The sequence below is a fragment of the Mobula birostris genome, unplaced genomic scaffold (genome assembly GCF_030028105.1).
Source record: "Mobula birostris isolate sMobBir1 unplaced genomic scaffold, sMobBir1.hap1 scaffold_2172, whole genome shotgun sequence".
In the NCBI taxonomy this organism is placed as follows: domain Eukaryota; kingdom Metazoa; phylum Chordata; class Chondrichthyes; order Myliobatiformes; family Myliobatidae; genus Mobula; species Mobula birostris.
In genome coordinates this window covers 26,089-52,780 of record NW_027275220.1, presented here as the reverse complement: position 1 = coordinate 52,780, position 26,692 = coordinate 26,089, and the positions used below count along the sequence as shown (strand labels likewise).

The window sequence follows — 26,692 nt, the reverse complement described above, 5'->3', positions numbered from 1 at the left end:
AGAGAGAGAGAGGGAATCATTCACACACGTCCCCCGTCGAGAGAGAGAGAGAGAGGGAATCATTCCCACATGTCCCCCATCGAGAGAGAGAGAGAGAGAGAGAGAGAGAGAGAATCCATCCCACACGTCCCCCCATCAAGAGAGAGAGAGGGAATCATTCACACACGTCCCCCGGTCGAGAGAGAGAGAGAGAGAGAGAATCCCTCCCACACGTCCCCTGTCGAGAGAGAGAGAGAGAGAGAGAGAGAGGGAATCATTCACACACGTCCCCCGTCAAGAGAGAGAGAGAATCCATCCCACACGTCCCCCATCAAGAGAGAGAGAGGGAATCATTCACACACGTCCCCCGTCGAGAGAGAGAGGGAATCATTCCCACATGTCCCCCATCGAGAGAGAGAGAGAGAGAGAGAGAGAGAATCCATCCCACACGTCCCCCATCAAGAGAGAGAGAGGGAATCATTCACACACGTCCCCCGTCGAGAGAGAGAGAGAGAGAGAGAGAGAATCCCTCCCACACGTCCCCTGTCGAGAGAGGGGGCGAGAGAGAGAGAGAGAGAGCGAGAGAGTGGGAATCCCTCCCACATGTCCCCCGTGGAAAGAGGGAGAGAGACATGGAATCATTCCCACACGTCCCCTGTCGGGAGAGGGAGGGAGAGAGAGCGAATCCCTCCCACACGTCCCCCTGTCGAGAGAGAGAGAGGGAATCATTCCCACACGTCCCCCCATTGAGAGAGAGAGAGGGAATCATTCCCACACGTCCCCCATTGAGAGAGAGAGAGAGGGAATCATTCCCACACGTCCCCCGTCGGGAGAGGGAGGGAGAGAGAGGGAATCCGTCCCACACGTCCCCGTCGAGGGAGGGAGAGAGACAGATGGAGCAGGGAACTCTCTGACCCCCATACCCTCTCTCTCCACAGACAGGCGACCGGGGGTGAACGACGCACCGGCCCTGAAGAAGGCCGAGATCGGGATTGCCATGGGATCCGGACGGCTGTGGCCAAGAGCGCCTCAGAGATGGTGCTGGCCGACGACAACTTTGCCACCATCGTGGCTGCTGTGGAGGAAGGGCGGGCCATCTACAACAACATGAAGCAGTTCATCCGTTACCTCATCTCCTCCAACGTGGGGGAGGTCGTCTGGTGAGGAGAGGGGGACGGGGTCGGAGAGGGGGGGGTAATGGCGGGGTCATCCTCAAACCGCTGTAAACGGTTCATTCCCTTCCCCCCCCACAGCATCTTCCTGACGGCAGCGATGGGGATTCCTGAGGCTCTGATCCCCGTGCAGCTGCTTTGGGTCAACCTGGTGACGGACGGACTGCCGGCCACCGCCCTGGGCTTCAACCCGCCCGATCTGGACATTATGAGCCCGGCCACCGCGCACCAGCCGCGAACCTCTCATCAGCGGCTGGCTGTTCTTCCGATACATGGTGATCGGTGGTGAGTGTACGGACCCACTCCCTTGTTCCGCTGTACCCCGTCGACGTGTCCCGTCCCCGTACACCGTCGTCACGTTCCCTACCCCGTACCGTCGTCCCGTCCCTACCCCATACCCCGTCGTCACGTCCCGTCCCCGTACCCCGTCGTCCCGTCCCTACCCCATCATCACGTCCCGTCCCCGTACACCGTCGTCACGTTCCCTACCCCATACCCGTCGTCACGTCCCGTCCCCGTACCCCGTCGTCCCGTCCCCTACCCCATCATCACGTCCCCTACCCGTCGTCACGTTCCCTACCCCGTACCCCCGTCGTCCCGTCCCCTACCCCATCGTCACGTCCCGTCCCCGTACACCGTCGTCACGTTCCCTACCCCGTACCGTCGTCCCGTACCCGTACCCCATCGTCACGTCCACCCCCATACACCGTCGTCACGTCCCCTACCCCATACCCCGTCGTCACGTCCCTACCCCATACCCCGTCGTCACGTCCCCATACCCCGTCGTCACGTCCCCATACCCCGTCGTCACGTCCCCATACCCTGTCGTCACGTCCCGTCCCCGTTGTCCCGTCCCCGTACCCCGTCTTCATGTCCCCTACCCTGTCGTCCCGTCCCCTACCCCGTCGTCCCGTCCCCGTACCCCGTCGTCACGTCCCGTCCCCGTACCCCGTCGTCACATCTCCTACCCCGTCGTCACGTCCCGTCCCCGTTACCCCGTCGTCACATCTCCTACCCCGTCGTCACGTCCCGTCCCGTACCCCGTCGTCACATCTCCTACCCCGTCGTCATGTCCTGTCCCCGTACCCCGTTGTCACGTCCCCATACCCCGTCGTCACATCCCCTACCCCCGTCGTCACGTTCCGTCCCTGTGCACACTCCCTGTCATCGCGTTCCATCCCCGTCCCTGTACCCTGTCGTCCCGTCCTGTCACCGTACGCTGTCCCGTCCCTGTACCCCCATTGCTGCGTCCCATCCCCGTACCCCCGTCGTCCCGTCCCCGTCCACGTTCCCTGTCCTTTCCCCATACCCCGTCGTCACGTCCCATCCCCGTACCCTGTCGTCACGACCTGTCCCCGTACCCTATCCAGTCCTGTACCCTGTCGTCACGTCCCGTCCCCGTACGCTGTCCCGTCCCCGTGCGTGTTCCCTGTCGTCACGTCCCGTCCCCGTACGCTGTCCCGTCCTGTACCCTGTCGTCACGTCCCGTCCCCGTACGCTGTCCCGTCCCCGTGCGTGTTCCCTGTCGTCACGTCCCGTCCCCGTACCCTGTCCCGTCCTGTACCCTGTCGTCACGACCCGTCCCCGTACGCTGTCCCGTCCCTGTACCCCGTCGTCACGTCCCGTCCCTGTACCCCGTCGTCACGTCCCGTCCCCGTACTCCGTTTTCCCGTCCTGTTCCATCCTGCACCCCATCCTCACTCCTGTACCCTATCGTCCCTCTTCCCCCGTACCCATTCCTCCCTCTCCCCTGCACCCTGTTGTCCCGTCCCCTGTACCCCGTCGTCCCTCTCCCCACCCAGGGTTAACGCTCTGCCCCCTTTCTCGCCAGTGTACGTGGGAGCCGCGACGGTCGGGGCTGCGGCCTGGTGGTTCATGGCAGCCGAGGATGGGCCCAGGGTCAACTTCTACCAGCTGGTGAGGTCCCTTCCTCAACCCTCCAACACGTCACACCCTCCTCTCTCAGAACACCTCTTTCCTGTTTCCTCCTCCGCCTCCATCTCTCTCTCTCTCTCTCTCTCTCTGCCCTCCCCTACACCCAACCCGTCTCTCGCCCCCTCCCTCCCTGCCTCCGTCTCGCTGTCTCTCGCCCTCACCTTCCCTCCTGTCCCCCCCACGACCCTTCCTCCCCTCTCACTCTACCCCCTTCTTTGCTCCCTGTGCCTCGCCCCCATACCTCTCTACGCCCTTACCCCTCTCTCTCCTCTGTGCCCCGACAGAGCCACTACCTCCAGTGCAGCGGGAAGAACCCCGACTTCCTGGGAGTGGATTGCCATGTCTTCGAATCGCCCTACCCGATGACCATGGCGCTCTCTGTTCTTGTCACCATCGAGATGCTTAACGCCCTGAACAGGTCGGTACGGGGGGTGGGGTGGGGAGGGATGGGTTTAATCTGCCTGCTAATCCCGGGTTCGCTGGCCTGTCTCGCAGTCTGCGTCTCTGAAATCAGCACATGGGTCGGTACGGGGGGTGGGGTGGGGAGGGATGGGTTTAATCTGCCTGCTAATCCCGGGTTCGCTTCACCTCACCCGGCCTGTCTCGCAGTCTGCGTCTCTGAAATCAGCCCGGCAGGTCGGTTTATTGTCACTGGCGTGTGACGTGAAATTTGTTAACTTAGCAGCAGCAGTTCAATGTAATACATAATCTAGCAGAGAGAAAAAATAATAAATAAAATAAAGAAATAAATCAGTTACGTGTGTTGAATGGATTTAAAAAAGTGCAAAAACAGAAATACTGTATATTTAAGAAAAAAGTGGTGTAGTGTCCAAAGATACAATGTCCATTCAGGAATCGGATGGCGGAGGGGAAGAAGCTGTTCCTGAATCGCTGAGTGTGTGCCTTCAGGCTTCTGTACCTCCTGCCTGATGGTAACAGTGAGAAAAGGGACATGCCCTGGGTGTCTAATAATGGACGCTGCCTTTCTGAGACACCGCTCGCTGAAGATGTCCTGGGTACTTTGTAGGCTGGTGCCCAGGATGGAGCTGACTAGATTTACAACCCTCTGCAGCTTCTTTCGGTCCTGTGCAGTACCAGACAGTGATGCAGCCTGTCAGAATGCTCCCCACGGTACAACTATCGAAGCTTTTGAGTGTTTGTTGACACACCAAATGTCTTCAAACTCCTAATAGCCACTGTCTTGCCTTCTTTACAACTACATCGATATGTTGTGATCCTCAAGAGATCTTGACACCCAGGAACTTGAAACTGCTCACTCTCTCCACTTCTGATCCCTCTATGAGGGTTGTTATGTGTTCCTTCGTCTTACCCTTCCTGAAGTCCACAATCAGCTCTTTCGTCTTACTGACGTTGAGTGCCAGCTTGTTGCTGTGGCACCATTCCACTCACACCTATAAACACACTGGAATCGATTGCCCCATTTAAGCAAAGTTTGGATAGGTACCTGGTTACGAGGGGTATGGAGGGTCTAAGAGAAATTTGAATAAGTTCACAGTTTCGACGGGTATGGAAGATTTAGGAGAAATTTGGATAAGTACATGGTTATGAAGGGTATGGAGGGCTATGGTCTCTCCATGAAACCAGGCAGAGGAAGAATTCAGCACAGACTAGATGGACAGAAGGGTCTGTTTCTGCTGTCGAACTCAACGACTCTGAATGAGGTTAAGCGAATTGTAGTTAATGCCGTCGAGCTGGGAAGAGTGCAGAGGGAGATTTACGAGGATGTCGCCGGGACTCGAGGGACTGAGTTACGGAGAGAGTTCGGGCAGGTTGGGACTTTATTCCCTGGAGTGCAGGGGTGACCTTACAGAGGTGTGTAAAACCACGAGGGGCACAGATAGGGTGAATGTGCACAGACTTTTTCCCCCAGGGTCAGGGAATCAAGAACCAGAGGGCACAGGTCTAAGGTGAGGGGATAGATTTTTAATAGAGGATCCTAGGGGCAGTTTTTTCACCCAGGTGGTTGTCCGTCTGTGGTCCGAGCTGCCAGAGGGAGTAGCCAAGGCAGGTACATTGACGACACTCGGACAGGGACACGGGTAGGAAAGGTTTAGGGGGATACGGGTGGTCTGTCTGTGGAACGAGCTGCCCGAGGAAGTGGTCAAGGCAGGTACATTGACGACACTCGGACAGGGACACGGATAGGAAAGGTTTAGAGGGATACGGGTGATCTGTCTGTGGAACGAGCTGCCAGAGGAAGTGGTCGAGGCAGGTACATTGACGACACTCGGACAGGGACACGGATAGGAAAGGTTTAGAGGGATACGGGTGATCTGTCTGTGGGATGAGCTGCCAGAGGAAGTGGTCGGGGCAGGTACATTGACGACACTCGGACAGGGACACGGATAGGAAAGGTTTAGAGGGATACGGGTGGTCTGTCTGTGGAACGAGCTGCCAGAGGAAGTGATCGGGGCAGGTACATTAACGACACTCGGACAGGGACACGGGTAGGAAAGGTTTAGGGGGATACAGGTGGTCTGTCTGTGGAACGAGCTGCCAGAGGAAGTGATCGGGGCAGGTACATTAACGACACTCGGACAGGGACATGGGTGGGAAAGGTTTAGAGGGATACGGGTGGTCTGTCTGTGGAACGAGCTGCCAGAGGAAGTGGTCGGGGCAGGTACATTGACGACACTCGGACAGGGACACGGATAGGAAAGGTTTAGAGGGATACGGGTGATCTGTCTGTGGGATGAGCTGCCAGAGGAAGTGATCGAGGCAGGTACATTGACGACACTCGGACAGGGACACGGATAGGAAAGGTTTAGAGGGATACGGGTGATCTGTCTGTGGAACGAGCTGCCAGAGGAAGTGACCGAGGCAGGTACATTGACGACACTCGGACAGGGACACGGATAGGGAGAAGGGAACTCAGAGGGTTCTCTCAAGCAGTGGAAGCTGAGGGGAGAGGTATATAAGATTACGGGAGGTGTAGATAGAGCAGGCAGTCAGTATCTTTACCTCTCCAGGGTGGAAATGCCTAATACCAGAGGGCCTGTGATTAAGGTGAGAGGGGAAAATTCAAAGGAGATGTGGGTGGCAGTTTTGTTTTACACCGGTGGGAGTCTGGAATGTGCTGACAGGGCTCGGTGGTGGAGGCAGATACAATGGAGGCTGGGTAAGACGAGGGGACACATACCAATCCTCATAGAGGGGTCACTAGAGAGTGAGCAGATTCAAGTTCCTGGGTGTCAAGATCTCTGAGGACCTCACCTGGCTCCAACATATCGATGCAGTTATAAAGAAGGGAAGAAGGCGACTATACTTCACTAGGAGCTTGAAGAGATTTAGTATGTCAACAAAAACACGCAAAAACTTATATAGCTGTACTGTGAGAGCTGACAGGCTGCATCACTGTCTGGTATGGAGAGGCTACTGCACAGGACCCAAAGAAGGTCATAAATCTAGTCCGCTCCATCTTGGGTACTTGGCTTCAAAGCACCCAGGACATCTTCAGGGAGCGGTGTCTCAGAAAGGCAGCGTCCGTTATTAAGGACCCTCCAGCACCCAGGGCATGTCCTTTTCTCACTGATACCACCGGGGAGGAGGTACAGAAGCCTGAAGGCTCACACTCAGCGATTCAGGAACAGCTTCCTCCCCTCCGCCATCCCATTCCTGAATGGACAGTGAACCCTTGGACACGACCTCACTTTTCTAATAAATATCACTTCTGTTTTTTTTGCACAATTTTTAATCTATTCAATATACGCATGCTGTAATTGTTTGGTTTTTTAAAAATTAATTTTTTATTGAAGTTCATCATCAAACAGACACGTCCAAAATATGTATTTCAGGTTCTGTACATATATATCATATAATCATATTTGTCACCAATCTCCACGTAATACTTATCCCAGCTATACACTTATAGAGAGGAGAGGTGTGCTTTTGGTACGCTGACCTTTATAAATCAGAGCATTGAGAATAGGAGTTGGGATGTCATGTTGAAATTGTACAAGGCATTGGTGAGGCCAAATTTGGAGTATTGTGTACAGTTTTGGTCACCGAATTATAGGAAGATGTCAACAAAATTGAGAGAGTACAGAGGAGGTTTACTAAAATGTTACCTGGGTTTCATCTCCTAAGTTACAGAGAAAGGTTGAACAAGTTGGGTCTTTATTCTTTGGAGCATAGAAGGTTGAGGGGGGACTTGATAGAGGTGTTTAAAATTATGAGGGGGGTGGATAGAGTTGATGTGGATAGGCTTTTTCCATTGAGAGTGGGGGAGATTCAAACAAGAGGACATGAGAGTTAAAGGGCAAAAGTTTAGGGGTAACATGAGGGGGAACTTCTTTACTCAGAGAGTGGTGACGTAGCGCGCCAAGGTTTAAAAAGCAGACCACCATATACAGCGGCCATCGTCGGAGTGGACTGAGTCAGAGTGGGGCGGCTTTGGCTCAACAGGCTTCGGCGAGAACAGGCAGAGGCCAGGGTAGGTTCCGGTAAGTTTTTTTTTGTTCAGGTAGTTTAGTGCAGTGAGAATGCCAGGCAGGATTTTTGGAATGCTCCTCGTGCAGGATGTGGGAAGTCAGGGAGCCCCCCCGGTGTCCCTGACAACGACACCTACAAGAGGTGCATCCAGCTGCAGCTCCTAACAAACCGCGTTAGGGAACTGGAGCAGGAGCTGGATGACCTGCAGATCATTCGGGAGAATGAGGAGATTATAGATAGTAGCTACAGGGAGGTAGTTACGCCAAAGGAGCAGAGCACAGGAAATTGGGTCACTGTCAGGCGAGGGAAGGGGAAAGGGCAGGCAGAGCAGGGTTCCCCTGTGGCCATTCCCCTCAACAACAAGTATACCGCATTGGATACTGTTGGGGGTATGACTTACCTGGGACAAGCTGCAGTAGCCGGATCTCTGGCACTGAGTATGGTTCTGCAGTGCAGAAGGGAGGGTGGAAAAAGAGGAGAGCGGTAGTGATAGGGGACTCGATAGTTAGAGGTGTAGATAGAAGGTTCTGTGGTCGTGACAGAGAATCCAGGATGGTTTGTTGCCTCCCGGGTGCCAGGGTCAAGGATGTCCCTGATCGATTGCATGACATTCTGAAGTGGGACGGTGACCAGCCAGATGTCATGGTGCACATCGGTACCAATGACATAGCAAGGAAGGGTGAGGAGGTCCTGGAGAGTGAGTATAGAGAGCTTGGTAGGAAGTTGAAAAGCAGGACCTCGAGGGTGGTAATCTCAGGATTGCTACCTGTGCTAGGTGCCAGTGAGGGTAGGAATAGGATGCTCTGGAGGATGAATAAGTGGCTGAGGAACTGGTGTAGGGAGCAGGGTTTCAGATTTCAGGATCATTGGGACCTCTCCTGGGGCAGGTGGGACCTGTACAAGAGAGACAGGTTACACTTGAACCACAGGGGGACAAATATCCTTTCAGGGAGATTTGTTAGTGCTATTGGGGAGGCTTTAAACTAGATTCGCAGGGGGATGGGAACCAGAGTGCCAGAGCTGACAATGTGGCTGGGGTGAAAATAAATGATATTGAAAGTTTAAGCAAATCTGCTCATAGAAAGATTGTGAGTGGTGGTAAAAATCTTCTGAGGTGTATATATTTCAATTCTAGGAGTATTGCGGGGAAGGCGGATGAGTTGAGGGCGTGGATTGACACGTGGAATTATGATGTTGTAGCAATTAGTGAAACTTGGCTACAGGAGGGGCAGGACTGGCAGCTTAATATTCCAGGGTTCCGATGTTTCGGATGTGATCGAGGCAGGGGAATGAAAGGTGGGGGAGAGGCATTGCTTGTTAGGGAAAATATTACAGCAGTGCTCAGGCAGGACAGATTAGAGGGCTTGTCTACTGAGTCCTTATGGGTGGAACTGAGAAACAGGAAAGGTATGGCCACATTAGTGGGATTGTATTACAGACCACCCAATAGTCAACGAGACTTGGAAGAGCAAATCTGCAGAGAGATAGCAGGCAACTGCAGGAAACATAAAGTTGTGGTGGTAGGGGATTTTAATTTTCCATACATTGATTGGGACTCCCATACTGTTAGGGGTCTAGATGGGTTAGAGTTTGTAAAATGTGTTCAGGAAAGTTTTCTAAATCAGTATATAGAGGGACCAACTAGAGGGGATGCAATATTGGATCTCCTGTTAGGAAACGAATTAGGGCAAGTGACAGAAGTCTGTGTAGGGGAGCACTTTGGTTCCAGTGATCATAACACCATTAGTTTCAATTTGATCATGGACAAGGATAGATCTGGTCCTAGGGTTGAGGTTCTGAACTGGAAGAAGGCCAAATTTGAAGAAATGAGAAAAGATCTAAAAAGCGTGGATTGGGACAGGTTGTTCTCTGGCAAAGATGTGATTGGTAGGTGGGAAGCCTTCAAAGGGGAAATTTTGAGAGTGCACAGTTTGTATGTTCCTGTCAGGATTAAAGGCAAATTGGATAGGAATAAGGAACCTTGGTTCTCAAGGGATATTGCAACTCTGATAAAGGAGAAGAGGGAGTTGTATGAAATGTATAGGAAACAGGGGGTAAATCAGGTGCTTGAGGAGTATAAGAAGTGCAAGAAAATACTTAAGAAAGAAATCAGGAGGGCAAAAAGAAGACATGAGGTTGCCTTGGCAGTCAAAGTGAAGGATAATCCAAAGAGCTTTTACAAGTATATTAAGAGCAAAAGGATTGTAAGGGATAAAATTGGTCCTCTTGAAGATCAGAGTGGTCGGCTTTGTGCAGAACCAAAGGAAATGGGGGAGATCTTAAATAGGTTTTTTGCCTCTGTATTTACTAAGGAAGCTGGCATGAAATCTATGGAATTGAGGGAATCAAGTAGTGAGACCATGGAAACTGTACAGATTGAAAAGGAGGAGGTCCTTGCTGTCTTGAGGAAAATTAAAGTGGATAAATCCCCGGGACCTGACAGGGTGTTCCCTCGGACCTTGAGGGAGACTAGTGTTGAAATTGCGGGGGCCCTGGCAGAAATATTTAAAATGTCGCTGTCTACAGGTGAGGTGCCGGAGGATTGGAGAGTGGCTCGTGTTGTTCCGTTGTTTAAAAAAGGATCGAAAAGTAATCCGGGAAATTATAGGCCGGTGAGTTTAACGTCAGTAGTAGGTAAGTTATTGGAGGCAGTACTAAGAGACAGAATCTACAAGCATTTGGATAGACAGGGACTTATTAGGGAGAGTCAACATGGCTTTGTGCGTGGTAGGTCATGTTTGACCAATCTGTTGGAGTTTTTCGAGGAGGTTACCAGGAAAGTGGATGAAGGGAAGGCAGTGGATATTGTCTACATGGACTTCAGTAAGGCCTTTGACAAGGTCCCGCATGGGAGGTTAGTTAGGAAAATTCAGTCGCTAGGTATACATGGAGAGGTGGATTAGACATTGGCTCGATGGAAGAAGCCAGAGAGTGGTGGTAGAGAATTGCTTCTCTGAGTGGAGGCCTGTGACTAGTGGTGTGCCACAGGGATCAGTGCTGGGTCCATTGTTATTTCTCATCTATATCAATGATCTGGATGATAATGTGGTAAATTTGGATCAGCAAGTTTGCTGATGATACAAAGATTGGAGGTGTAGTAGACAGTGAGGAAGGTTTTCAGAGCCTGCAGAGGGACTTGGACCAGCTGGAAAAATGTGCTGAAAAATGGCAGATGGAGTTTAATACTGACAAGTGTGAGGTATTGCACGTTGGAAGGACAAACCAAGGTAGAACATACAGGGTTAATGGTAAGGCACTGAGGAGTGCAGTGGAACAGAGGGATCTGGGAATACAGATACAAAATTCCCTAAAAGTGGCGTCACAGGTAGATAGGGTCGTAAAGAGAGCTTTTGGTACATTGGCCTTTATTAATCGAAGTATTGAGTATAAGAGCTGGAATGTTATGATGAGGATGTATAAGGCATTGGTGAGGCCGAATCTGGAGTATTGTGTTCAGTTTTGGTCACCAAATTACAGGAAGGATATAAATAAGGTTGAAAGAGTGCAGAGAAGGTTTACAAGGATGTTGCCGGGACTTGAGAAACTCAGTTACAGGGAAAGGTTGAATAGGTTGGGACTTTATTCCCTGGAGCATAGAAGAATGAGGGGAGATTTGATAGAGGTATATAAAATTATGATGGGTATAGATAGAGTGAATGCAAGCAGGCTTTTTCCACTGAGGCAAGGGGAGAAAAAAACCAGAGGACATGGGTTAAGGGGGAGGGAGGAAAAGTTTAAAGGGAACATTAGTGGGGGCTCCTTCACACAGAGAGTGGTGGGAGTATGGAATGAGCTGCCAGATGAGGTGGTAAATGCGGGTTCTTTTTTAACATTTCAGAATAAATTGGACAGATACATGGATGGGAGGTGTATGGAGGGATATGGTCCGTGTGCAGGTCAGTGGGATTAGGCAGAAAATGGTTCGGCACAGCCAAAAAGGGCCAAAAGGCCTGTTTCTGTACTGTAGTTTCTATGGTTTCTATGGTATGGAACGAGCTTCCAGCAGAAGTGGTTGAGGCAGGTTCGATGTTGTCGTTTAAAGTTAAATTGGATAGATATATGGACAGGAAAGGAATGGAGGGTTATGGGCTGAGTGCAGGTCGGTGGGACTAGGTGAGAGTAAGTGTTCGGCACGGACTAGAAGGACCGAGATGGCCTGTTTCCGTGCTGTAATTGTTACTTGGTTATAGGAAAGAAAGAACAATCGAAAGAAGAAAACTACGTATAAAGCAGGGAGTGATCTTTTTTTTACATTGACTTGTGAGAATAAAATCAGGGCTGTGAGGTGTTATGTAGTTAAACCATTTTCCCAGTATGAATCAAATTGTTCCAACTTATGATTAACAGATGCTGTTATCTTCTCCATTTTGTAAATGTCCATTGTAATTTCCATCCGTAATTTAAAGTAGGGTTCTCCTGTGATAACCATTTCCTGGTAAGGGTCTTTTTACCAGCCGCCAGCAGTATATTCATTAAATATTTATCTCTTTTCAACCATTCTTGAGGTATATACCCAAAATATATGGTCTTACTTTCTAAGGGTATTTCACATTTAAAGATGTCTTGTAGGGCATTATGTATCCCACCCCAATAGTCTGTGATAACGGGGCATTTCCAGAAGATATGATAATGGTTTGCATTTTGATTTCCACAATTTCTCCAGCAAACAGGGAGGTTACTATCATAATGGGATTTCTGAGAGGGTGTAATAAAATATCAAGTTTTTCCACCCGAACTCCCTCCATTTCTGTGAACTGGTACACTTCCATTGATACCTCTATATTATTGTCCAGTCTTCCTCAGATATTATTATCCCTCCTTCCTTCTCCCATTGTTTTAATGTATGAAGTCGAAAGTGTTTTAAGATTTGACAAACCCTTATACACGCTTGAAATTATTCTACTACTGTTGTCTGAATTATATGCTTTTCTAAATAGCTCTATCAGACATGTACTTGCCTTGGTTACATTTTTAACCGTCCTATTAACATACTGTCGCATCTGTAAATACCGGTAAAAGTCTTGTTTTTCTAATAAGTGTTCGTCTTTGAGCATTTCAAGTCTGAACAGTGTTCCTTCTTTCATTATATTGCAAATAGTTGTTATTTCTTTAGCTGTCAAGTCCTTAAATCTAGCATCCAGTTTATTCAGCATAAAATCGGCGTCATATGCACACCATTTAAGAATTGCAATGTCTCTCCCTAGTTTATATTCTTTTATAATAGTTTTCCATATTTTAAGAGTCCATTTCACCCACGGGTTGTCAATATTATTTATGTAACTTTGTTATCAGCCAAAATTGCCTGTATGGGGATGGAAAGTATCCTCTCCTCAATGTTTTTCCATTGAGCGCCATGTGATGGGTTGCACCAGCATATCACGGCTCTCAACTGTGCTGCAAAATAATAATCTCTAAGAGAAGGTAGGCTCCATCCCCCCTTTTCCTTGGCTAATTGCAAGGTTTTGAGACGAACCTTAGGCCTTTTATCTTGCCATATATATCTTGATAGCATCTTGTTCCATTCACTGAATTGATTTTGGTTAATCTCTATCGGTAGGGTTTGAAAGAGATATAGTAGTCTGGGCAGTATATTCATTTTAATAGATTCAGTCCTTGAACTGAGACCAAGAAAAGGTATTAGGTTCCATCTTGTTATATCTTCCTTAATTTTTTTATATATAGGCTGATAATTGTATTCTGATAGTTTTGCCAGATCTTTTGGCACAATGATGCCCAAGTATTTGACAGACTCTGTTTTGTAATTCGTCGCAGTTAAACGCCATGTACTCCGTCTTGTTAGCGTTTAGGTGAAGTCCAACTTTATTGCACTCAATTTCCACTTTTGTCAGGAGCTGCTGGGCTTCCTCCATCTGGTCAGGGAGCAGGAACACTCAGGCGAAGGTACTCTCAAGACCGTAGAGAATGATATCATTGAGAAAGTCTTTGACTACAAGTACCTCAGGTCAAGAATGATGAGTTTGGAGAAGGACATAAAGATACGGAAGGCGCTGGCGTGGAGGGCTATGAACGACATGAAGGAAATCTGGAAGTCGAACCTGACCAGAGGGCTTAAAAAGAGGATTTTCATGGCAGTCATAGAGTCCATTCTCACGTACGGATGCGAGACGTGGACACTCTCTAGACGGTTGCTATACGCGAATGCTCCGAATGGCTCTTGACGTGAGTTGGTAACAGCACATGACGAACGTTGAGCTCTATAACGACCTACCGATGCTCACCACGAAAATCGAGGCAAGAAGGCGGCAACTAGCGGGGCACTGTCAACGCCACCCCAGGCTAGGAGGCAGTGTGAAATGTGAGGAGGATGTTATGAGAATGCAGGGTGACTTGGACAGGCTGGGTGAGAAGATGCAGTTTAATGTGGATAAATGTGAGGTTATCCACTTTGGTGGTAAGAACGGGAAGGCAGATTATTATCTAAATGGAGTGAAGTTAGGGAAAGGGGAAGTACGACGAGATCTAGGTGATCTTGTACATCAGTCACTGAAAGCAAGCATGCAGGTACAGCAGGCAGTGAAGAAAGCTAATGGCATGCTGGCCTTCATAACAAGGGGAATTGAGTATAAGAGCAAAGAGGTCCTTCTGCAGCTGTACAGGGTCCTGGTGAGACCACACCTGGAGTACTGTGTGCAGTTTTGGTCTCCGAATTTGAGGAAGGACATTCTTGCTATTGAGGGAGTGTAGCGTTAGGTTCACGAGGTTAATTCCTGGATGGCGGGACTGTCATATGTTGAAAGATTGAGCGACTGGACTTGTATACACTGGATTTAGGAGGCTGAGAGGGGATCTTATTGAAACATATAAGATTATTACGGGATTGGACATGCTAGAGGCAGGAAACATGTTCCCGCTGATGGGTGAGTCCAGAACCAGAGGCCACAGTTTAAGAATAAGGGGTCGGCCATTTAGAACGGAGTTGAGGAAAACTTTTTCACCCAGAGAGTGGTGGATATGTGGAATGCTCTGCCCCAGTAGGCTGTGGAGGCCAAGTCTCTGGATGCTTTCAAGAAAGAGATGGATAGAGCTCTTAAAGACAGCGGAATCAAAGGTTATGGGATAAGGCAGGAACTGGATACTGATTGTGGATGATCAGCCATGATCACAGTGAATGGCGGAGCTGGCTCGAAGGGCCAAATGGTCTACTCCTGCACCTATTGTCTGTTGTCTACCTGCCAGCCTAGTCATCGTGCGGGAGCCCAAGCACGGGAGGATGAACCCTGGGTGCCCTCCCGGGCCTATGGTCAACACACTCCCAGAAGACAGCGGCGTGGCTGATGTAGATGAACTGAACACGCTGATGAGGGAGAGTCCGTCATCGTGCCCGACGCCGGCCCCCTAGGCCTGAGCCGACGTCGTAGTTTTGCAATTGTTTGATTTATTTATTACTATATTTTATTTTGTTCTCTTCTAGGATGATGTATTGCATTGAACTGCTGCTGGGGCTGAGTTAACAAGTTTCACGACGCGTGGCGGTGATGATAAACCTGATTCTGATTCGGCAGGGGGTTTGAGAGACTGTTCGGCGGACACACAGATGTTCGGGGGAAGGAAGGAGAGGAACGTTATGTCGGCGGATGGGATTTAGTTTAATTCAGCATGGCGTTCCAGCACAGGGATGGTGGGACGAGGGGGCCTGTGCCATTTCATGCTCTGACAGTGTTGTTGTCACTTCCCGCCCTCTGTCCAACTCTCCTTCCACCCTCTAACCCCACTACACCTCCTTTCCAAAACACCAACCTTCCTCCTCCTCCAAACTGCCATCCCCCCTTCGACCTTGTCCCTTGTCCCCCCGATCCCCCTCGCGCGCTCTCCCCCCCCGATCCCCCTCACGCGCTCTCCCACCCTCCCCTCGCGCCTCTCTGTCTCTCCCCTCCCCCTTCGCTCTTGACCCTCCTCCCCTCTGCCTCGCTCCCTCCACACAGCCTCTCGGAGAACCAGTCGCTGCTGAAGATGCTCCCTGGGTGAACGTCTGGCTGCTGGGCGCCATCTGTCTCTCCATGGCTCTGCACTTCCTCATTCTCTACGTCGACCCCCCTCCCGGTGAGTGTGACCTCTCGCCCCGACTTGTCTCCGTCCTCTCTCTCCCAATTTCCCTGCTCACGGATGCTCTCTCTCCCTCATTTCTCGCTTTCTGATTCTTCTCCATCCCCCCTTTCCCCCTCTCCATCCCCCCTTTTCCCCCTCTCCATCCCCCCTTTTCCCCCTCTCCATCCCCCCTTTCCCCCCCTCATCCCCCCTTACCCCATCCCCCTTCCCCCCCTCCATCCCCCCCTTACCCCATCCCCCTCCCCTTCCCCTCCCCTTCCCCCTCCCTTTCCCCCCTCCCTTTTCCCCCTCCCCACCCCCCTCCCCATCCCCCTCCCCCTTCCCCTCCCCCTTCCCCTCCCCCTTCCCCTCCCCCTTCCCCATCCCCCTTCCCCATCCCCCTTTCCCCATCCCCCTTCCCCATCCCCCTTCCCCATCCCCCTTCCCCATCCCCCTCCCATCCCCCTCCCATCCCTCCCCCTCCCATCCCCCCTCCCCCTCCCCCCTCCCATCCCCCCTCCCCTTCCCCCCTCCCCTTCCCCCCTCCCTTCCCCCTCCCCTTCCCCCTCCCCTTCCCCCTCCCTTCCCCCTCCCCTTCCCCCTCCCTTCCCCCTCCCCTTCCCCCTCCCCTTCCCCTCCCCTTCCCCCTCCCCCTTCCCCCTCCCTTCCCCCCTCCCCTTCCCCCCCTCCCCCCCCATCCCCCCTCCCCATCCCCCCTCCCCTTCCCCCTCCCCTTCCCCCTCCCCCTTCCCCTCCCCCTTCCCCTCCCCATCCCCCTTCCCCCCCCATCCCCCCTTTCCCCCATCCCCCTTCCCCCCCTTAGACCATAAGATATAGGAGCCAGAAGTCAGCCATTTGGCCCATCGAGTCTGCCCCGCCATTTAATCCTGGGCTGATCCAGTTCTTCCAGTCATCCCCACTCCCCTGCCTTCTCCCTGTGCCCTTTGACGCCCTGGCTAATCAAGAACCTATCCATACCTCTGCCTTAAATACACGCAGTGACTTGGCCTCCACTGCCTCCCGTGGCAACAAATTCCATAGATTTACCACCGTCTGACTAAAGCAATTTCTCCGCTCTCTGTTCTAAATGGACGTCCTTCAATCCTGAAGTCTTGCCCTCTTGGCCTAGAATCTCCTACCACGGGAGATAACTTTGCCATGTCTAATCTGTTCAGGCTTTTAACATTCAGAATGTTTCTATGAGATCCCCCCCCACTCACTCTCCTGAACTCCAGGGAATACAGCCCGAGAGCTGCCAGACATTCCTCATCCGGTATCCCCTCTCATTCTGGAATCATTCTCGTGAATCTTCTTTGAACCCTCTCTAGTGTCAGTATATCCTTTCCAAAATAAGGAGCCCCAAAACTGCACACAATACTCCAAGTGTGGTCTCACTAGTGCCTTATAGAGCCTCAACATCACATCCCTGCTCTCATATTCTATACCTCTAGAAATGAATGCCAACATTGCCTTCGCTTTTGCACAACTGACTCAACCTGGAGGTTAACCTTTAGGGTATCCTGCACAAGGACTCCCAAGTCCTTTGCACCTCTGCATTTTCAATTCTCTCCCCATCTAAATAATAGTCTGCCCCTTTATTTCTGACAACCAAAGTTCATGGACCATACACTTTCCAACATTGTATTTCATTTGCCACTTCTTTGCCCATTCCCCTAAACTATTCAAGTCCTCTCTGCAGGCTCTCTGTTTCCTCAACACTACCCGCTCCTCCACCTATCTTTGTATCATCTGCAAATTTAGCCACAAATCCATTAATCCCATAGTCCAAACCATTGACGTACATCGTAAAAAGCAGCGGTCTCAACACCGACCCCTGTGGAACTCCCTTTTATTCCCACTCTCTGTTTTCTTCCGATCAGCCAATGCTCCACCCATGTCAGTAACTCCCCTGTAATTCCATGGGCTCTGATCTTGCTAAGCAGCCTCCTGTGCGGCACCTTGTCAAAGGCCTTCTGAAAATCCAAGTACACCACATCTACTGCATCTCCTTTGACTACCCAGCTTGTAATTTCCTCAAAAAATTGCAGTAAGTTTGTCAGGCAGGATTTTCCTTTCAGGAAACCGTGCTGGCTTGGGCCTATCTTGTCATGTGCCTCCAGGTATTCCGTAATCTCATCCCAAACAATCGATTCCAACAACTTCCCAACCACTGATGTCAGACTAACAGGTCTATAGTTTCCTTTCTGCTGCCTCCCACCCTTCTTAAATAGCGGAGTAACATTTGCAATTTTCCACTCATCCGGTACAATGCCAGAATCTATTGATTCTTGAAAGATCATCTTTAATGCCTCCCTCCACAATCTCTCCAGCTACTTCCTTCAGAACCCGAGAGTGCATTCCATCTGGTCCAGGAGATTTATCCACCCTCAGACCATTAAGCTTCCTGAGCACCTTCTCAGTCGTAATTTTCACGGCACAAACTTCACTTCCCTGACACACTCGAATGTCCGTTATACTGCAGACGTCTTCCACTGTGAAGACTGATGCAAAATACACATTCAGTTCCTCTGCCTTCTCTGCACCTCTCATTACAATATCTCCAGTGTCATTTTCTATTGGTCCTAAGTCTACCCTGAACTCTCTTTTACCCTTTATATACTTAAAAAAGCTTTTAGTATCTTCTTTGATATTAGTCGCCAGCTTTCTTTCATAATTTATCTTTTCCTTACTAATGACCTTCTTAGTTTCCTTCTGCAAATTTTTAAAAGCTTCCCAGTCCTCTATCTTGCCACTGGCTTTGGCTTCCTTGTATGCCCTCTCTTTTGCTTTTACTTTGGCTCTGATTTCACTCATCAACCAAGGTAGTGTCCTTCTTCCATTCGAAATTTTCTTCTTATTTGGAATAAGGTACGAAGGTAAACTAGCCAAGAATATAAAGGACGACTGTAAAAGCTTCTTTAGGTATGTGAAAAGGAAAAAAATAGTTAAGGCCAAAATTGGGCCCTTGAAGACAGAAACGGGTGAATTTATTACGGGGAACGAGGAAATGGCAGACGAGTTGATCAGGTACTTTGGATCTGTCTTCACTAGGGAAGACACAAACAATCTCCCAGATGTAATAGTGGCCAAAGGACCTAGGGTAATGGATGAACTGAGGGAAATTTATATTAGGCAGGAAATGGTGTTGGATAGACTGTTGAGTCTGAAGGCTGATAAGTCCCCGGGACCTGATGGTCTGCATACCAGGGTACTTAAAGGAGGTGGCTTTAGAAATCGTGGACACATTGGTAATCATTTTCCAATGTTCTCTAGATCCAGGATCAGTTCCTGTGGATTGGAGGGTGGCTAACGCTGTCCCTCTCAAGAAGGGAGGAAGAGAGAAAACAGGGAATTATAGACCGGTTAGCCTGACGTCAGTGGTGGGAAAGATGCTGGAGTCAATTATAAAAGATGAAATTACGACACATCTGGATAGCAGTAACAGGATCACTCCGAGTCAGCATGGATTTACGAAGGGGAAATCGTGCTTGACTAATCTTCTGGAATTTTTTGAGGATGTAACTATGAAAATGGACAAGGGAGAGCCAGTGGATGTTGTGTACCTGGACTTTCAGAAAGCCTTTCATAAAGTCCCACATAGGAGATTAGTGGGCAAAATTAGGGCACATGGTATTGGGGGCAGAGTACTGACATGGATTGAAAATTGGCTGGCTGACAGAAAACAAAGAGTAGCGATTAACGGGTCCCTTTCGGAATGGCAGGCGGTGACCAGTGGGGTACCGCAGGGTTCAGTGCTGGGATCGCAGCTGTTTACAATATAAATGATTTAGATGAGGAATTAAAAGTAACATTAGCAAATTTGCTGATGACACAAAGCTGGGCGGCAGTGTGAAATGTGAGGAGGATGTTATGAGAATGCAGGGTGACTTGGACAGGCTGGGTGAGTGGGCAGATGTAGTTTAATGTGGATAAATGTGAGATTATCCACTTTGGTGGTAAGAACAGGAAGGAAGATTATTATCTAAATGGAGTCAAATCAGGAAAAGGGGAAGTACAACGAGATCGAGGTGTTCTTGTACATCAGTCACTGAAAGCAAGCATGCAAGTACAGCAGGCAGTGAAGAAAGCTAATGGCATGCTGGCCTTCATAACAAGAGGAATTGAGTATAAGAGCAAAGAGGTCCTTCTGCAGCTGTACAGGGCCCTGGTGAGACCACACCTGGAGTACTGTGTGCAGTTTTGGTCTCCAAATTTGAGGAAGGACACTCTTGCTATTGAGGGAGTGCAGCATAGGTTGTCGAGGTTAATTCCCGGGATGGCGGGACTGTCATATGTCGAAAGATTGGAGCGACTGGGCTTGTATACTCTGGAATTTAGAAGGCTGAGAGGGGATCTTATTGAAACATATAAGATTATTAAGAGATTGGACACGCTGCAGGCAGGAAGCATGTTCCCGCTGATGGGTGAGTCCAGAACCAGAGGCCACAGTTTAAGAATAAGGGGTCGGCCATTTAGAACGGAGTTGAAAAACTTTTTCACCCAGAGACTGGTGGATATGTGGAATGCTCTGCCCCAGAAGGCTGTGGAGGCCAAGTTTCCGGATGCTTTCAAAAAAGAGATGGATAGAGCTCTTAAAGATAGTGGAATCAAAGGTTATGGGGATAAGGCAGGAACTGGATACTGATTGTGGATGATCAGCCATGATCATACTGAATGGTGGTGCTGGCTCGAAAGGCCGAATGGCCTACTCCTGCACCTATTGTCTAATATATCTGTCTTGCACTTCCTTCATTTTTTGCAGAAACTCCAGCCATTGCTGCTCTGCTGTCCTTCCTGCTACTGTCCCTTTCCAGGCAACTTTGGCCAGTTCCCCTCTCATGCCATTGTAATTTCCTCTATTATACTGAAATACCGACACATTGGATTTTATTTTTTCCCTCTCAAGTTTCAATGTGAACTCGATCATATTGTGATCACTGTTCCCTAAGGGTTCCTTAACCTTAAGCTCCCTTGTCACCTCCGGATCATTGCACAACACCCAATCCAGTACAGCCGATCCCCTAGTGGACTCAACAACAAGCTGTTCTGAAAAGCCATCTCTTAGACATTCTACAAACTCTCTCTCTTGAGGTTTTCCCAATCCACTTTCATGTTAAAATCCCCAGCGATTATCATGACTTTGCCTTTCTGACACGTCTTCTCCGTCTCCTGCTGTCATTTGTAATCCACATCCCGGCTGTTGTTTGGAGGCCTGTATACAACTGCCATTAGGGTCCGTTTACCCGTCATTTCATAACTCAACCCATACAGACTCTACACCTTCCAATCCTATGTCATCCCTTTCTACTGATTTAATATCTTTTATACACGGGGCCACACCACCCCCTCTGCCTACTAACCTATCTTTCCGATACACCGTGTATCCTTGGATGTTCAGCTCCCAGCGACAGCCATCCTTTAGCCAAGTTTCAGGGATGGCCACAACGTCATATTTGCCAATTTGTAGCCGACTTTCAAGATCGTCCATTTTATTCCTCATGCTGCGTACAGTCAAATATAACACTCTCAGTCCAGTATTTGTTGCTTTCTGTTTTAACTGCACATGTCTCTATTGCCCTGTAACTCATCCCACAGGCTGTGATTATGCCTCATCTCCTGCCTGTCCTTCCTATCATCTCTGTTGCACGTTATCTTTCATTTATTTCTGTTTCCCCCTTCTGGTTTTTACCCCCCCTGCCAAATTAGTTTAAAACTTCTCTAACAGCTGTATTAAACCTGCCTGCTAAGATATTGGACCCCTTTGAGTTCAGGTGTAACCCATCCCTTTTGTACAGCTCATCTATAACAGTGATCTGGATGATAATGTGGAAACTGGATCAGCAAGTTTGCTGATGATACGAAGATTGGAGGTGTAGTAGACAGTGACGAAGGTTTTCAAAACTTGCAGAGGGATTTGGACCAGCTGGAAAAATGGCAGACGGAGTTTAATACAGACAAGTGTGAGGTATTGCACGTTGGAAGGACAAACCAAGGTAGAACATACTGGGTTAATGGTAAGGCACTGAGGAGTGCAGTAGAACAGAGGGATCTGGGAATACAGATACAAAATTCCCTAAAAGTGGCGTCACAGGTAGATAGGGTCGTAAAGAGAGCTTTTGGTACATTGGCCTTTATTAATCGAAGTATTGAGTATAAGAGCTGGAATGTTATGATGAGGTTGTATGAGACATTGGTGAGGCCGAATCTGGAGTATTGTGTTCAGTTTTGGCCACCAAATTACAGGAAGGATATAAATAAGGTTGAAAGAGTGCAGAGAAGGTTTACAAGGATGTTGCCGGGACTTGAGAAACTCGGTTACAGAGAAAGGTTGAATAGGTTGGGACTTTATTCCCTGGAGCATAGAAGAATGAGGGGAGATTTGATAGAGGTATATAAAATTATGATGGGTATTGATAGAGTGAATGCAAGCAGGCTTTTTCCACTGAGGCAAGGGGAGAAAAAAACCAGAGGACATGGGTTAAGGGTGAAGGGGGAAAAGTTTAAAGGGAACATTGGGGGGGGCTTCTTCATACAGAGAGTGGTGGGAGTATGGAATGAGCTGCCAGACGAGGTAGTAAATGCAGGTTCTTTTTTAACATTTAAGAATATATTGGACAGATACATGGATGGGAGGTGTATGGAGGGATATGGTCCGTGTGCAGGTCAGTGGGATTAGGCAGAAAATGGTTCGGCACAGCCAAGAAGGGCCAAAGGGCCTGTTTCTGTGCTGTAGTTTCTGTGGTTTCTAGGTTGTACCTCCCCTGGAAGAGGAACCCTAACCCTGCCCCCTACTCCAGACTCTGAGACGCGCATTAACATGCCTGATCACACTATTCTCGTGCTCGTTAGCACGTGGCACATGCGGCAATCCTGAGATCACCACCCTGGAGGTCCTGCTTCTCAGCTTCCTACCCAACTCCCCGAATTCTCTCTCCAGGGCCTCCTCCCTTTTTCCACCTCTGTCGCTGGTACCAATGTGTACCGAGACTTCTGGCTGTTCACCCTCTCCCTTCAGGATACTCTGCACCCGATCCGAGACATCGTGTACCCTGGCACCTGGGAAGCCACACAACCATGCGGGTATCTCTATCGGGCTGACAGAACCTCCTGTCCGTTCCCCTCGCTATGGGATCCCCTATGAATACTGCATTCCTCATCATCTTCTCTTCCTTTTGCACCACGGAACCAGGCTCAGTGCCAGAGACCCGATCGCCGTGGTCGTCCTCTGTCAGGTCACCCCCCTCAACAGAATCCAAAACAAGATAACGGTTACTCAGGGGGATGGCCACGGGGTGCTCTCTACTATCTGAGCTCTGCCCATCCCTTCCCTGACCGTCACCCACCTGTCTAACTCCCTGTAGCCCCTCTCTGCCTCCTGCTCACTTCCCCCGATGAGCAGTAGGTGACCGAGCCGCAGCTCCAGATCCCTCGCACGGTCTCTGCTCTCAGGAGCTGCACGTCGTACGCCAGGCACAGGCGTGGTCATCCGGGAGACTGGCACATCCAACACCCACTCACCCTGCAGATGTGATCGCTGTTCCTCAGGAAATGAACTCCACTTACCCACTTGCCACGCAGAACCCCGAACGAGCCAAAGCCCGACCACTCTGCCTCAGACCATCCCTCCTCTTCCCCTCCTTCCGTTTTCTCCTGTGTTCTTTCCCTCTCCTCTCCTCCTCGTTCACCCTCTCCTCTCCCTCATTCCCCCTCCCCTCTCCCTCATTCCCTCCCCCTCCCTCGTTCCCCCTCTCCCTCGTTCCTCCTCTCCCCTCTCCTTCGTCCCCCCTCACTCCCTCTCCCTCATTCCCCCCTCCCTCCTTCAGCCTCTCCCCGCCTCGTTTCCCCTCTCCCCTCACCCTCGTTCCCCCATTCCCTCCCCTTTCTCCCTCGCTCCCCCCATTCACTCCCCCCTCTCCCTCCCCTCGTTCCTCCTCTCCCTCATTCCCTCCCTCTCCCTCATTCCCTCCCTCTCCCTCATTCCTCCCTCTCTCCCTCGTTCCCCCTCTCTCCCTCGTTCCCCCTCCCCTCTCCCTCGTTCCCCCTCCCCTCTCCCTCGTTCCCCCTCCCCTCACCCTCGTTCCCCCTCCCCTCTCCCTCATTCCATCCCTCTCCCTCATTTCCTCCCCCCTCCCTAGTTCCCCCTCATCCCTCCTCCCCTCTCCTCTCCCTCGTCCCCCCCTCCCCATTCCTCGTCTCCCTCGTTCCCCCTCCCCTCCCCCTCATTCCCCTTTCCCCCACCCTCGATCCCTCCCCTTCCCCTCATTCCCTCCCCCTCTCCCACCCCCTCCTTCCCCCTCTCTCTCCACGTCGTTCCCTCTTTCTCCCTCCCCCTCTCCCTCATTCCCCCCTCTCACTTATTCCCTCCCTCGTTCCCCTCTTCCCCTGCCTCATTTCTCCTCTCCCTCGTTCCCTCCCCCCCTGTAGTCACGCCTCTCCCCTCTCCCTCGTTCAGCCTCTCCTGTTCCCCCTCTCCCCCTGCCTCGTTTCCCCTCTCCCCTGCCTCGTTCCCCCTCCCCTCCCCCTCATTCCCCCTTTCCCCCACCCTCGATCCCTCCCCCCTGCCTCGTTCCTCTCCTCCTGCGTTCCCCCTCTCCCCTGCCTCATTTCCCCTCTCCCCTCCCCCTCCCTCGTCACGCTTCTCCCCTCTCCCCTGCCTCATTCCCCCTCCTCTCCCCTCATTCCCCCTTTCCCCCACCCTCGATCCCTCCCCCCTCTCCCTCGCTCCTCTCCCACCCCCTCCTTCCCCCTCTCTCTCCACGTCGTTCCCTCTTTCTCCCTCCCCCTCTCCCTCATTCCCCCCTCGTTCCCCTCTTCCCCTGCCTCATTTCTCCTCTCCCTCGTTCCCTCCCCCCCTGTAGTCACGCCTCTCCCCTCTCCCTCGCTCCTCTCCCACCCCCTCCTTCCCCCTCTCTCCACGTCGTTCCCTCTTTCTCCCTCCCCCTCCCCCTCGTTCCCCCCTCTCTCCCTCGCTCCCTCATTTTCCCTCTCCCTCATTCCCCCTTCCCCCACCCTCGATCCCTCCCCCCTCTCCCTCGTTCCTCTCCTCCTGCGTTCCCCCTCCCCTGCCTCGTTTCCCCTCCCTCGTTCCCCTCTTCCCCTGCCTCATTTCTCCTCTCCTTCGTTCCCTCCCCCTCTCCCCCTCCCTAGTCACGCCTCTCCCCCTCCCTCGTTCAGCCTTTCCCGTTTCCCCTCTCCCCTGCCTCATTCCCCCTCCCCCCTCATTCCCCCTCCCCTCCCCCCTCATTCCCCCTCCCCTCCCCCCTCATTCCCTCTCCCCTCCCCCCTCATTCCCCCTCATTCCCCTTTCCCCCACCCTCGATCCCTCCCCCTCTGCCTCGTTCCTCCCCGCCTCGTTTCCCCTCTCCCTCATTCCCTCCCCCTCTCCCTCATTCCCCCCTCCCCTCTCCCTCATTCCCCCCCCATTCCCTCCCCCCTCCCCCTCCCTCCCCACCATTCCCTCCCCCATTCCCCCCTCCCTCGTTGACTCTCTCCTGCTCCCTCTCCCACAGCTCATCTTCCAGACCCGGCCGCTGCGGCTGGTCCAGTGGGCCGTGGTGCTGAAGCTGAGCCTGCCGGTCATCCTGCTGGACGAGACGCTGAAGCTGGCCGCGCGCCAGGCCCAGGAGGTGCCCGCGGGCGGCGCTGGGGGCTCCAAGCTGTGCCCGCTGTCCTGGCTGGAGGGCATCTCCTGGGGCTTCCTGCTGGTGGCTGTGCCCTTCGTGCTCTGGCTGTACAGCGTGGACACCAACATCGCCAATACCCTGTGGTCCTGAGGCCAGGGGGCAGGGGAGAGGGCGTCGGGGGGTCGGGTGAGCGAGAGGGAGGGAGGGAGACTCTCAGAGACCTCCGACAGCCCCTACCCAGGGAGGAGGGAGCAGTCCATCGCCTCCAGCCATCTCTGAAAGGTAAAGGGGTTGTCCACAGACACACGCACACACCCAGACACACGCACACGCACACACACACCCAGACACGCACACACACACACCCACACACAGAGACAGACGCACATACACAGACACACGCACACACCCACACACAGAGACAGACGCACACACACAGACACAGAGACAGACGCACACAGACACAGAGACAGACGCACACAGACACAGAGACAGACACAGATGCACAGAGACACAGACACAGAGACAGACGCACACACACACACAGATGCACAGAGACACAGATGCACGCCCACGCACACACAGAGACAGACGCACACACACACACAGATGCACAGAGACACAGACACACGCACACAGAGACTGACGCACACGCACACAGAGACAGACACAGACACAGAGACACAGACGCACGCCCACGCACAGACACACAGAGACAGACGCACACACACACACACACACACACAGACACAATAACAATTCAGTGTTATTAACTGGGCCAGTCGTCCTGCTCCCAGGCCGTGTTGTACTCAGTACATTCTCTCGTGCCTCTCCCTCACACAAAACGGGGATGGGCATCGGAGAGGAGCCCTCAGAAGGCTGAGGCAGGAAGAATAACCCCCCCCAATCCATTCACCCCTGGGTTCGAGAGAGGGGGGTTGGAATTAGCCTCATTCTCCTGCTCCCTCCTGGTTCCCACTCTCTGCTTCCCATTCCCTCGGTTTCCTCTCCCCCTCCCTCACGGCCTCCCCCTCCCTCTGGTTCCCCCTCCCTCTCCCTCGGTTCCCTCCCTCCATATTTATTCTGTAGATTACACACACACAAACACATTCCAAGATTCCTCAGTTGGGACCGATCTCCACTCTCAGTCTTCGGCCTGGAGTCCGACTCCCCTTCGGCAGCGTGGAGTGGAGGGTTGGAGGGCTGGCGAGCTTGGATCAGGGCCATTACCCCCGGATTTCTCTGCCTCCACCCCAGCACAGGAGGGCGTGGAGGGGTGAACAGACCTGCGGCCCTCTCCCCTCCGCTCCCTTGGAGCAGCACAGCATCAAGCTGAACGCAGTCAGACACCTTCCCCGGGATCGACCCCTCCACCTTCGCCTCTCACATCAGGGTCCAGGCCCACTGACGAGAGGGGGAACTTTTTAAACAACTGGGCTGTAAACTGACAGCAACTTAATTAAAATGATTCCAATCAAACGCTGA

The 26,692-nt window shown here is 51.5% G+C and overlaps 1 pseudogene; it reads left to right on the top strand.

The window, feature by feature from the left end:
* Nucleotides 1-917: 917 nt before the first annotated feature.
* On the top strand, nucleotides 918-26,692 carry LOC140192690 (sarcoplasmic/endoplasmic reticulum calcium ATPase 2-like; annotated as a pseudogene).